Here is a 12,234-nt window from a genome sequence, read left to right on the forward strand (position 1 = left end):
CAACTGACACCATGTTTGTCATTTTATTTCAACACAAATTCGAGGCACCACATCCCACCACAAAATATGTTTTCTATCCATGATGTATGTTATCACTCTTGCACAGATGGGCAGCTGAATGGGTTTTCTGCCAGATAGCAGCAGAGGGCTGCATCTCATTCTAGATGTTGCCTGGGCAGTGACTGATTAACCTTTACCACTCTCTAGACATTGAACCATATGACATGTTAATGTTTAATCTTCCCAAACACTTTAATGAACATGTCTTTCTGAAATGATGAAGACTGATTGGACTGATTTTACTGCTCCAAAGAAAAACCTGTGCAGTCATTAAAAAATAAAAAGATGTTCATGAATAATCATGGCTGCACACCTTCTGTCTGCTCACATATCATATCTGACAACACACAGAATTAGCATGATGGCATGTACCTATGGTTATTTAGTATGCCATTCACAGTGCCCACTAGGCCATATAATCATTCACACAGTGAATGTATAGTGAAACGCTAAACTATATTTAATTACTATTTTTTAAATTAAACTTATGCACAACTTTGGTATCCACCTATCTTAATAGGTGGAAAAACCTCTGCACCATGTTACTACTGCAATAACAATACTGTCAATTTAACTTATAATTTATATTTTTGTCTTACACAATGAGATTTCTTTTCTTTCCTTTTTTTGGTCATAGTTTGCCCACAGTGTCAAACCTGAGATGGAATTTGTCAATCAGTAACCTTTTAGGATGTTGAAATACTTGACTCAACAGTGGTGAATTCATTCCATGGAGAGCGACAAAGATACATACATGAGTGAAAGGACAGCGGCTTCCCTGGGGAAACCTGCATTAGCATCCAATCCTGCAGGCATGGAGGGGTCCAGCGATAAGCTTTTCTGCTGCAGGTGGGTGCGCAACAAGGTTCCCCTGGCCCACAGAGAGGAGCTGTACCGCATCCTGAGGATGACAGGGCCTCTGGTAAGCACTGGCACTGCTTAAACACCATGTACTGTCTGTTATTGTGTGCATCAAGGGCGTCCTTCATAACATGATTTATACACTGGAATTTGGACGAGAGTGTTCTTGTTTGAACTGACAGGGAAAATAGACTTAGTCTGGCAGCTGTTAGAAATTGGCTACCTCCTGCACTGGTTACAAGCTGCTAAAGCGATTACTGTGTAGTAGCTCTTCTGCAAAGAGACCCATGCAAATTCATTACAACTTGTGATAACTCTAACTTATACTATATACTGTATATCCCCTGTGAGCTGGCCTCTGTATCAACTATACTTTTGGTTTGTCTTTGCAGCTGCTCTCCCGAATCCTCACTTTCCTGCTTCCATTTGTGGTTACAGTGTTCTGTGGGCGTCTGGGAAATGATGTGATGGCTGGCTACGGATTAGCTACTGTTGTAAGTTGTCATCTGTATGCTCCACAGAGTTGTGTGGAGGCTAACATGAGAAACTGACAGGTGAAGATGTAATGTCGAGGGAGCCGGTGGAATGAAAACAAAAAAATACAGCTATAAACTCTGCTTCCCAAGATAGCTTTTACAGTTCTTCCGCAAACCTGATGATTTAATCAATATAGCCTACAGTACATTTACCCTCATGAGTCATAGAAATATTGTTCAGTTCTCAAGTGTACGTCCAACAAACTAATTTAAGTGTTTCATGTTCCCTTCAGACTATTAACGTCACCACTGCATCAACGGGATGTGGTCTGGGACTAGCATGTAATACTTTGGTGGCTCAGGTTTGGCAAGTCTTTTGTCCAAAGCAAATATGCTTAAACTTCACTAACTCCTGATTTCAACTGTCCATTACTCTCTTTGATATAATGATTAACACAGTTGCTGCACTGTTATGCAGACATTTGGTGGTAAGAACCTGCTGAGGGTGGGAGTGATCCTTCAGCAGGGAACCATCATCCTGCTGTTGTTCTGTCTCCCCTGCTGGGCTCTGCTCCTCAATGCCGAGGCCATCCTCTTATGTCTGGGCCAGGACCCCGAGGTGGCCAGGTAACTAACAGCACTAAATCTGAATCCAAGGTTGTCCACATACATCAGCTTTACATCTCTGATGGGAGAGAAACGACAGATGATGATGATGAACGTTGTGTTAAACCATCATTTCCATACCTTTTACTGGATCTGAATGCAGTCTCTTGATTTCAGAATAGCCCAGCTGTATATTACATACTTTCTTCCTGCAGTGCCAGTGAGTTGAAGCTTTTATTTCACATTTTTCTGCAAATTAAACAGATTATTGGTGACGCACACTTTGCCCTCACACCCCAGTGTCAACTGTTTTCATCAATCTTTGTCTCCTAGGCAATGTTCCTACATCAGCTTCAGGTGTCTTATCTTCAGAACCAGGTGTGTTAATGTACTGTGTGCAAATCTGTCTCTTATTGTCTGTAATGTAAATATGCTCTCTTAATTAAGGTAATTACATTTCTGAAGGGACAGGTTTAACTAATTGGTACTCGTTGCATCATTGTGTTTCTTACCATCTCATCGCCTCTCTGTGTACTCAGGATATAATTTTGCCTCAAATGTACACTGCTGCCGCAGCAAACATTGCAAATTTGCTAACAAACTACATCTTTCTTCACTGGCTGGATCTGGGGGTGAGGTAGGTGTAGGTGTTGTCAAGACCATTTAAAATGGGAATCAAATTGTTGCTCAGACTGACGTCACTGTATCTGTCTTGCAGTGGATCTGCAGCAGCCAACAGTCTGTCTCAGATTTACATCTGTGCTTTTCTGTTTGCTTACATCTGGTGGAAGAAGCTCTATGTGAAAACATGGGGAGGTGAGGGATTTCATACTCATGCTTTCACTTAGATACAGTACACAACACTGCTCAGCCTCCATCTTTACAGACAACATAAATGAGTTTCTCTCTCCCCCTGCAGGCTGGTCTGTAGAATCACTGCAAGAGTGGGGCTCGTACATGAAACTGGCCATCCCCAGTACCCTGATGACCTGTTTTGAGTGGTGGATTTTTGAGTTTGGGGGATTTTTTGCAGGTAATTACATATTTGCTGTATGTTTACAGAAGTAAATTTAACAATGTTATTCAACATAGTTTTGAAGTCATTAAACCAAATCCGAAGTCACATTTTCTTTGTGTTTAATAATCAGGGATGCTGAGTGAAGATGATCTGGCAGCTCAACATGTTGCGATGATGGTGGCATTCATAACCTACATGGTAATTTTTAGTGACAGCAAATCAAAACATTTTGTTCTCACAAACAGTCAATTCACCTCAGAATTACACGGATTAAAAAAATACAGTACGTAATTGTCACAAATTATGAATGTGATTTTGTTGCTGTATTCTCCCAGGGGCGACCTCTTTTGCATGACAGTTTTTTTTAAACATACCTTCATTTTATTTCTCCATAGTTTCCTCTTGGAATTCAAGCTGCAGCCTGCGCTCGCGTAGGTAACGCTCTTGGGGCAGGAGACACAGCTAGGGCGATCCTCACCAGCAAAATATCGCTCACTCTTGCAGGTGAGTGAGTGAGTCTGTTGCTCACCCTGAGGTTTCTCCAATTTTTCCCTGTTAAAAGGATTCCCGGGAGTTTTTTTTTTTTTTTTGCCATTTAAAGTCCTTTGAGATTCAGTTACAGTAACTTTGGCACCTGAAGTGTGAATTATGACTACACAAGATAGGTGTAGGAAACACACACACACATCTGCATTTGTTTCAGACTCAGGAAGAACTGAAGCTGCATCACACCTCTGATATGTTCAGCATGCAGTGATGATTCCTCTGTTCTCCTCGATCGTTTGTATTTTAATAAATCTTATTCAACATAAGAAATCTTGTGGCCTTTTTTCAGAAATCAGCATTTGATGTTTGGTTTCGTAAGCATTTTTAACTTTTTGCTCCTCTTGTACAGGAAGCATCTCAATCGTTGAAGGTCTGGTGCTTGCCTCTACTAAAACAGTGATCGGCTACATCTTCACCTCTGATGAGTGAGATTCCACAGCTGCTCTCGCATTTCACCACCTCCATGAACGTTGTGAGAGTACAACTAAACAAAATGTCAATCACAATGTTGTCATTACAGGAAGATCATAGGTCTGGTCTCCCACTTGATGAATGTTTACGTTTTCAGTCAATTCTTTGATGGCCTTGTGGTGAGTCTACCAACTTGTCTCATGGTCCAGAAGTATATGCAATGTGCTCCTTTCAAATGTGAAACGTCTTTGTCTCCACCCTAGTGTGTTTGCAATGGAATCTTCTTGGGCACAGGCAGACAGAAGATACCAGCTGTGGCTAATCTCATTGGATACTACGGCATAGGACTTTCACTGGGTGTAACTTTGATGTTTGTTGCCAAGCTTGGGGTGTTAGGTGCTTCAATTAATATTTTGTATTTTTCATTAACATTCAAAACATGTCCATGGCTACGTAGTAAGAGCACTTTGTCATTAAGTGAAGCCTGCTGTGCCCTTGACAGACTAATTTGTCTTCTCTGCAGGTTTTTGGCTGGGACTGCTCATTTGCGTTGTCTTACAATCCACCTTCTACATCATTGTCATCTTCAAGCTAAACTGGAAGAAGATAACTGAGGAGGTAGGCGGTTAATCTAACAATCAGGATCATGCAGGGCCAAGGCTGTTCAGCTACAATGACAGAATCTGTTTCATATCTACAACTCCACCCAGTCGCTGAGACGAATCTGGCAAATTTCAGCAACTCTTTGTTAAATGGGTGCTGAAATTGGCACTTAAGTTTTGATCTCTGCTTGTTTGCAGGCTGTGAAACGATCTCAGAAAAAGATACACATGACATTATTAAGTGCAGCTGCTCTGTCAGACAACACAGACGGCCAGACAGGAAGTAATTGCAACGTAAGTGGCAAGTTATTCAAAAAGGTTTGGATAGTCTGAATACAAACCACTTAAATGTTTTCATATCTTGTTTCACTTTGGTATCAATTAATGCTTTGATGCAATATGTCTCTATAACATGATTCAGTTAAAGATGCCAAATATTTCAAAGTGTTACCATGCTAGCTGTCCATACTGTATGGCTCAATAAAATAAAGTAATTGGACATAATATAATATACGTATAATTTTACACTTTATTATATAATAATAATAATAATAATAAAGTGTTTTCTTTCCAGTCAGTGGACGGCTACATATCTGTGAGAACTGAAAGCCATGATGGGAATACAGACACACAGGGTGGACATGCGGTCCAACAGGCGAGGGGAGGTCGTCTCTCTTTTACCCAACTGATCCTCAGGCGAGGCCTCATTATGCTTGCAGCAGTTGCACTCCTGGTTGTGGGAGCATGTGTGCACTTCATTGTGCCCTTGCCAGAGACTCTTTCTTCCAAAGACTCGATCAATACTACATACTCTCCTGATCAAATTTTCTCCACAGTGTTGACCCCAGTAGAAGAGAAAATGTAACCTTCAGAGCCTTGATCATCACTTTTGAGATGCTTGTAGCTCACCTGTGATAGATTGGTGGAAATGTGATATTAATACATTTAAGAGAGTATTTCATTGTTTATTCACAGTGAATTTTTACTGCCTTGGTTGTTTCCCTTTTTCATCCATGTTTTTTCTGCCTGTATATGAAAGATGTTTTTTACTGACTATGGAGAGCTTCAGTTAAAAGACCTTTGATAAATACAGATCCTATGTCAAAACTTATCTAGTCTTGTAACAGAATATATTATGGTGCATGGAATAAGTTGTGAATAAACTTTCTATTTCATTTAATTGAATAAACCAGAAGTACTGCTCAGTTGCTATACTGTAACTGCACCTCCTGATTTCAAGACAAATTGCTGTTTATCCAAAACCAAATTAAATGTACTATACCCCAAGGTCACCATGACCATGAACTTTTACTCCTGACCACCAAGTCCAATCAGTTTGTCTTTGAGTCCAAGTGGATGTACCAAATTTGAAAAAAAGAAAAGAAAAAAGAAAGTGGTTGTTTTGCCAAATGAGAAACTCTCTGGATGGGTTCTTGAGATGTTGTGTTCACAAGGCCAAAACAACATTTTGTGAGCCTAGCCTAGAGCTGTGAAACTTGTTGCATATTATTAAAGAAAGGAAAATGCTAGAATGACAATGGCTATAGTTTTGTATTTTGTTTTCATTGTGGATTCGGGATTGTATCATTTTCTACAAGAGCTCTATTCTACAGCTTCTACAAATCAGTCAGTGCATCATTCAGTAAGTAATTATTCAAGTGAAGTTCTCACTGAACTACTTTCTTTTGTAATGGACTGATATTTGAAGAGGGATACTTTGACTGTCACTATTGAAGGAGATGTGTACTTTGTTCAACTTGTTTTTCTTTATTCACATATAAATGCTCACTATTACTGTGGTAGGTTTTTCATCATTCCAGAGATAAAATATTTATAGATTAACCTGAATATTTTTGTTCGACCTTTTAACTCTGTGGAGCATTATCACATTCAAAAGGCTTGAGATAGTAACAGAAATAATTGGCTTGTGGAAGAATTAGAAGAACTAGAACCAGATTGTTTTTCACATTTAAAGGGATAGTTCACCCTAGAATGATATTTCGCTCATTATCTACTCACCCTCATGTTGACTAAGGGCTGGAAGAATTATCAGAGTCCACCGTCCCTTCTCTTAGTTACAGGGGGTCTCGGCGTAGCAGTGAATTTCAATGCAACGGTTGCAAAGGGACACCGGAGCTCTTCGTAAAAAAACACACACAAAAAAACATCCAAATACCTCCATGATGCTCGTATGTAATGTCCGTCTTGTGCTGAAGCCCCAAATTGCGTAATTGTCCCGAAAAAAATTAAATAAGTCTATATTTTAAGCTTGTTTGTAGCGGAAGCTTCTTCTTCTTCTTCTTCTTCTTCTTCTTCTTCTTCTTCTTCTTCTTCTTCTTCTTCTTCTTCCTGGTCCGTCCAAATATCGCGTGATTCGCAGTAACCGCACTGACGCCGGCGCAAATCACGCGATATTTGGACGGACCAGGAAGAGGAGCTTCGAGAAGCTTCCGCTACAAACAAGCTTAAAATATAGACTTATTTAATTTTTTTCGGGACAATTATGCAATTTGGGGCTTCAGCACAAGACGGACATTACATACGAGCATCATGGAGGTATTTGGATGTTTTTTTGTGTGTGTTTTTTTACGAAGAGCTCCGGTGTCCCTTTGCAACTGTTGCATTGAAATTCACTGCTACGCCGAGACCCCCTGTAACTAAGAGAAGGGACGGTGGACTCTGATAATTCTTCCAGCCCTTAGTCAACATGAGGGTGAGTAGATAATGAGCGAAATATCATTCTAGGGTGAACTATCCCTTTAAGGTCTCAGTCGAAACTTTCTTGCTTCCAGGTTTCACCTCTTTGACTCACAGTGTTGTTAGTGTTGTTTCAGCTGGCCTTGGCTTAGCTCTGGGGAACCTCCTATAACCACAGCAAGGAAAAGTGCATCAGAGAAAAGAGGGACACTTCAGCAGGGGGACCTGCATCAGCACATCATTGTGCTGTAGGGGTCCAGTTATAAGCTCAGCTGCAGGTTCCCCTGGCCCACAGAGAGGAGCTGTACAGTACCACATCCTGAGGATGACTCGACCTTTGGCAAGGACAGGCCCTGCTTATATCCCTTCCTCTATCTGTAAGGAAAGAGGTCACGTTTGCTGAAAATCTGATTGGGACAACAGCAGATTGATGACAGTCCCTCTTTGCCAAAGAAAAGGTTAAGATGTCAGGAAACCAGACTTTTATCTCTGAGACTCTGAGACAGAATCCAATACACCTAAAACAGTCTTTGGCAGGTTTCAGACGCTCAACAGTTAAAGTGACAACACTGAGTTAGCTTATTTGCCAAGTCATAGTCTGAGTGCTATAAGTAATTAAAAAATTTTGTTTACTGTGTTTTACAACCTGGTCTTTGTATCAGTTGTGCTAACATTGGTTTTTGTCTTTGCAGCTGCTCCCCCGAAACCTCAATTACCTGATTCCATCTGCGGTTACATTGTTCTGCTGGCGTCTGGGAAATGATGTGATGGCTGGCTACGGATTAGCTTCTGCGCTAAGTGGTCGTCTGTATGCTCTGCAGAGTTGTATGGAGGACATGAGAAAACAAGAGTTTGCAGAGGGAAAATGAAATGTTGCAACTATAAAGTCACCTCCTAAGATACCTTTTATAGTCCTCTCACAAATCTGGTGTAGGTCAAACTCATTCAAACATCTTTCGTGTTCAAATACCATAAATGTCACCACTATACTGTAGGTGCTGGACATGGTTTGAGGCTGTCAGGTGATAGTAGGCTACTTCGATGTCTCAGGTTTGGAAAACGCTTTGATAAGATTATATAAAACACTGTATTTCTTTTTTTATGGACCCCTTACTGCTGTCCTTAAATGGTAAGTTACATTATGCAAAAAGAAGGAAGAACGTGCAACACTCAAAAAAAAAGAAGAAAGAAAAAAGTCAAGAGGTGCTCAGCTGTAGAGAAACTCAGTACAAACAAAAAGCCAGCAACACTCAGTGTCCTTTGTGTACAGACAACTAAACACACAGACTGGTTTCGACAGCTGTCTTCTTCAGTGTGTAGCCTATACTAATTACTGATTTGAATTGAATTTGAATTACTGATGGTGTTGGTGATCCTTCAGTGGGGCATCATCATCCTGCCGTTGTTCTGTCTCCCCTGCTGGGGTCTGCTCCTCAATGCCGGGGCCATCCTCTTATGTCCGGGCCAGGACCCCGAGGTGGCCAGGTAACTAACAGCAATAAATCTGCATGTGATACCATTGCAACCACATCCAGACTGAATAATAATAACCCTCTCAAGGTTTTACACAGAGTCTCTGCATTACAATATGTAGTCCCAGCAGGTTCACTGAACAGCTTGAGCATAAACAGAGAGTCTGTGTTTCAGATATTCACCTCTTTCCTAATTATATTATGTAAAGTCCCCTTAGTTTTATAGTAGCGTCTTTTGGGTTAGTTTTGATTTCAGAAAATGTTGAAGAACCCAGGTTTAGTAAACAGGGTGTTTTCCTTACTTTTGTGTTTATGAATGTCAGTGAAAATATATATGAAATTAAGCCAATGTTGCTCAGCACTGACTGCAGTAATATTATAATGTTTGTTTAAGGTCTTTGAACTGATGTGTACAGTGTACTAATTTCAGTAGCCCAGCTCTACATTACAGCCTTCCTCCCTGCTGTACGGCTGAGTCCAGACCACAACAGCAGCAAGAAACCCTCTTTTCTGTTTGCTTATTTGGTGGAAGAGGCTCTATGAGAAAACATGGGGAGGTGAGGGACAGTTGTGTTTAGTCTACCAGGAGCCAAAGGTTTTTTATCTCTCAACATAAATAGGAGTTGCTCTCCCCCTTCAGGCAGGTCTGTAGAATCACTGCAAGAGTGGGGCTCCTATGTAACTGTGCTTTGGGTGGTCTTATTATGAACTGCAAGGATTTTTTGCGGGTAATCGATATTGTTCAATGAAATTTGATTTCATTGAACAAGAGACAATATTTCCTGTGTGATCAGGGATGCTGAGTGAAGATAAGCAGGCAGCTCAAAATGCTGTGGTAATAATGTCATTTATCATGGTGTTAATGCTCCTGTGGTCAGAACACTACATTTTAAATCTTTTTTTTTTTTTTATATATAATTTTCACCTTGTCTGTCAACTTGTTTTGTCTTTACACCACAAAACGTGTAAACATTTTGACGGGTTGATGCAGCCAAGTATTTTATAGCCTACATTAGTCTATAGGTGAAACTATGTTGAATATGTTGAAGAAGAAGAACATAAGGAGTTTGAAGACTCACAGGCATCCTAAATCAGATCAGTGGGGACATAGAGGAGGCTCACCTACTTTAATGTCAAAGTCCAACACATACATACACACACACACAGACAGGCAGACACTCACACAGACACCGGTTTACAGCTCATTAATGACCTTCCCATATCTTTGAGGGGAATTTTTAAACATCTCAACATTTCAGTTTGTTCTCATACTGTAATGGAGATTTCAGACTTCATATCCTGGTTTTTGTCTTTTCCACCTCTTCAACCTTTACATTTTACTTTGAAGGATTTTCCAACAATTCAGACTATTTCTCGACCATTTTTGGAGTTTCAATTTTTTCAGCTAAATGTATATATTTTCACACTTTTTCTTACACTTATCATAAACAATTCAGGTATTTTCATCCTTTTCATGTCATTCATCCTCCTGCTTACAAGTTATACTCTTCAGGTATTGTTTCATCTTTCTTAATATTTGTTCAACAAATATTTTAAAGTCGTTATAATATATTTATTAATTTGAGTAGACTTGAATGTTCATTTATTTTCACACTAATCTTCAAAAATTCAATCAATTTCCCAAACATTTCATAAAAATTCAACATCCTTCTTTTAAGTTCTACTTTTTAAAGCAGAAGTAAGTGATATATTTGTGTTTATATAAGTCTTAAATAGTTATATCTTCCGACAGCAATCACTTACATAGAGTGTTTGGTCTGAAAAACGGGTCTGTCAGTCACTCTGCTCTGCTCTGAGTCGAGGAGAAAACATTTATCGTATCCTACAGTTTTTATCCAATGAGGAGAGAGAACGGCATGCAGGGCTGTGTGTGCAGCCAAGGAACGCCGTGAATGTGGTGACGTAGGGACGAGGACTGTTATGGTGCGTTCAAGGAAACTCGTATTTTTCCGACCGTGAAGTGGTACCAGTTCGATCTGCTACGAGTTCACCGGTCGGAAGTTACGAGTGGCCGTTATAGTGACTTTCACCGGTAAAACAGGTCGGAAAAACACGAGTGGGTTGCCTGGAACGCTACAAAGTCGTAAGTTGTGACTTGAAGCTGTAATTTACGATTTCAAAAGCCTGCCTGGAACGCAGCATTAGCGAAAACGACCGGATCACTCACTTCTGCTTTAATCTTTTCTCACCTATTTCAGGTTTCATCTATATTAGTAATGGTTCAAAAATGTTTTCAAACTGTCAGCTTTAAATAAATCTGAGTAGACTTTAGCCTTTCAATTTCTTCATACTGATCTTCAGCAATTCAAGTAATTTCCAACCATTTCATACTCTTCATATATTGTTTCATCTCTTCAAGATTTCTTCAGCAGTTTCTTCCCTTAATTCAGCATTGTTTCAACAATTTAGTCAGCTCATTCAGCTTCCATCTTTCAGCATTCACCCGTATTTCCTTCAGGAAATGCATTCTCTAGTTGAACTTATGGTTTGCTTAGCTTGAGACATGTTCAGTTATCTTCTGAACACTCTCAGAAGCAAACTCTTTTTCTAAGGAACTTTGTCCAAAATGATGACTACAGTTTATGTGCATGTGCCTGGGTTGGTAATGCTCTCAGGACAGGGGATAATGTCAGGGTAATCCACACCAGCAAAGTGTCCCTCAGTCTTGGTTGAAGGTCTGGTGCTGAGCTCTACTAAAACAGTGATTGGCTTCATCTTCACCTCTGTTGAGTGAGTCTCCACAGCTGCTCTCACATTTCACTTCAGGTGATTGTTCAAGTATGTGTGCTACACATGAAGACCAGATAGGAGAAATATAGCTCTAACTTATAAAACCTTACTTCAGGAAGATCATAGGTCTGGTTTTGCACATGATGAATGCTTACTGATGTTACAGGGTGAGAGTGCATATTAATTAGAGATTTGTATTTACACCCCAGTGTGTGTGCACTAGAATGCTCTTGTGCATAGGCAAACAGAAGATACTGTACCAGCAGTGGATAATCTCACTTGACACTACTGCACTGGGTATGTATAATGTTTGTCGCAAAGCTGAGGGCATTGGGTCTTTGAATTCATTTTTTCCTATCGGTTTTTGCGATCCTATGCTCTCCTTTTAATTTAATAAAATATAGTAATGGGGACTGTTATATTTCTTCTCAGTTACATTTCTGTTAGCACGTGTGGTCCAGCAGGTGAGGAGAGACTGTCTCTCCACCACCCAGCTGATCTTTAGGAGAGGCCTCACTATGTTTTTGCCTGTCGGACTTCTGGCTGTGGAGCAAGTGTGCACTTTCACGTGCCCTTATCAAAGGCCTTTTCATCTGAGGTCAACTTTACCAAGAACTGGATCGATACATACACTCCACATCAAATAGTTTTAAATGTTATGGTATTAAGTGAAGAATCAGACTGATCCCAAACGCTCAAGATGACCACAATGTTTCTGTTTAATGTTGAAAATA

At 40.1% G+C, this 12,234-nt stretch overlaps 1 pseudogene across 1 annotated transcript; it reads left to right on the forward strand.

The window, feature by feature from the left end:
- The first annotated feature begins 814 nt into the window (after positions 1–814).
- LOC310996330 (multidrug and toxin extrusion protein 1-like) lies at positions 815–12,185 on the forward strand (annotated as a pseudogene). The gene is made up of 19 exons: positions 815–982; positions 1,314–1,415; positions 1,691–1,759; positions 1,876–2,024; positions 2,181–2,223; positions 2,337–2,381; positions 2,543–2,640; positions 2,722–2,819; positions 2,923–3,036; positions 3,152–3,219; positions 3,417–3,525; positions 3,917–3,992; positions 4,088–4,157; positions 4,242–4,374; positions 4,502–4,596; positions 4,779–4,874; positions 5,155–5,441; positions 9,390–9,393; positions 11,965–12,185. The product of its transcript is annotated as a multidrug and toxin extrusion protein 1-like (transcript).
- Positions 12,186–12,234: the final 49 nt, after the last annotated feature.

Source organism: Trachurus trachurus (assembly GCF_905171665.1).
Source record: "Trachurus trachurus genome assembly, chromosome: 13".
NCBI lineage: Eukaryota > Metazoa > Chordata > Actinopteri > Carangiformes > Carangidae > Trachurus > Trachurus trachurus.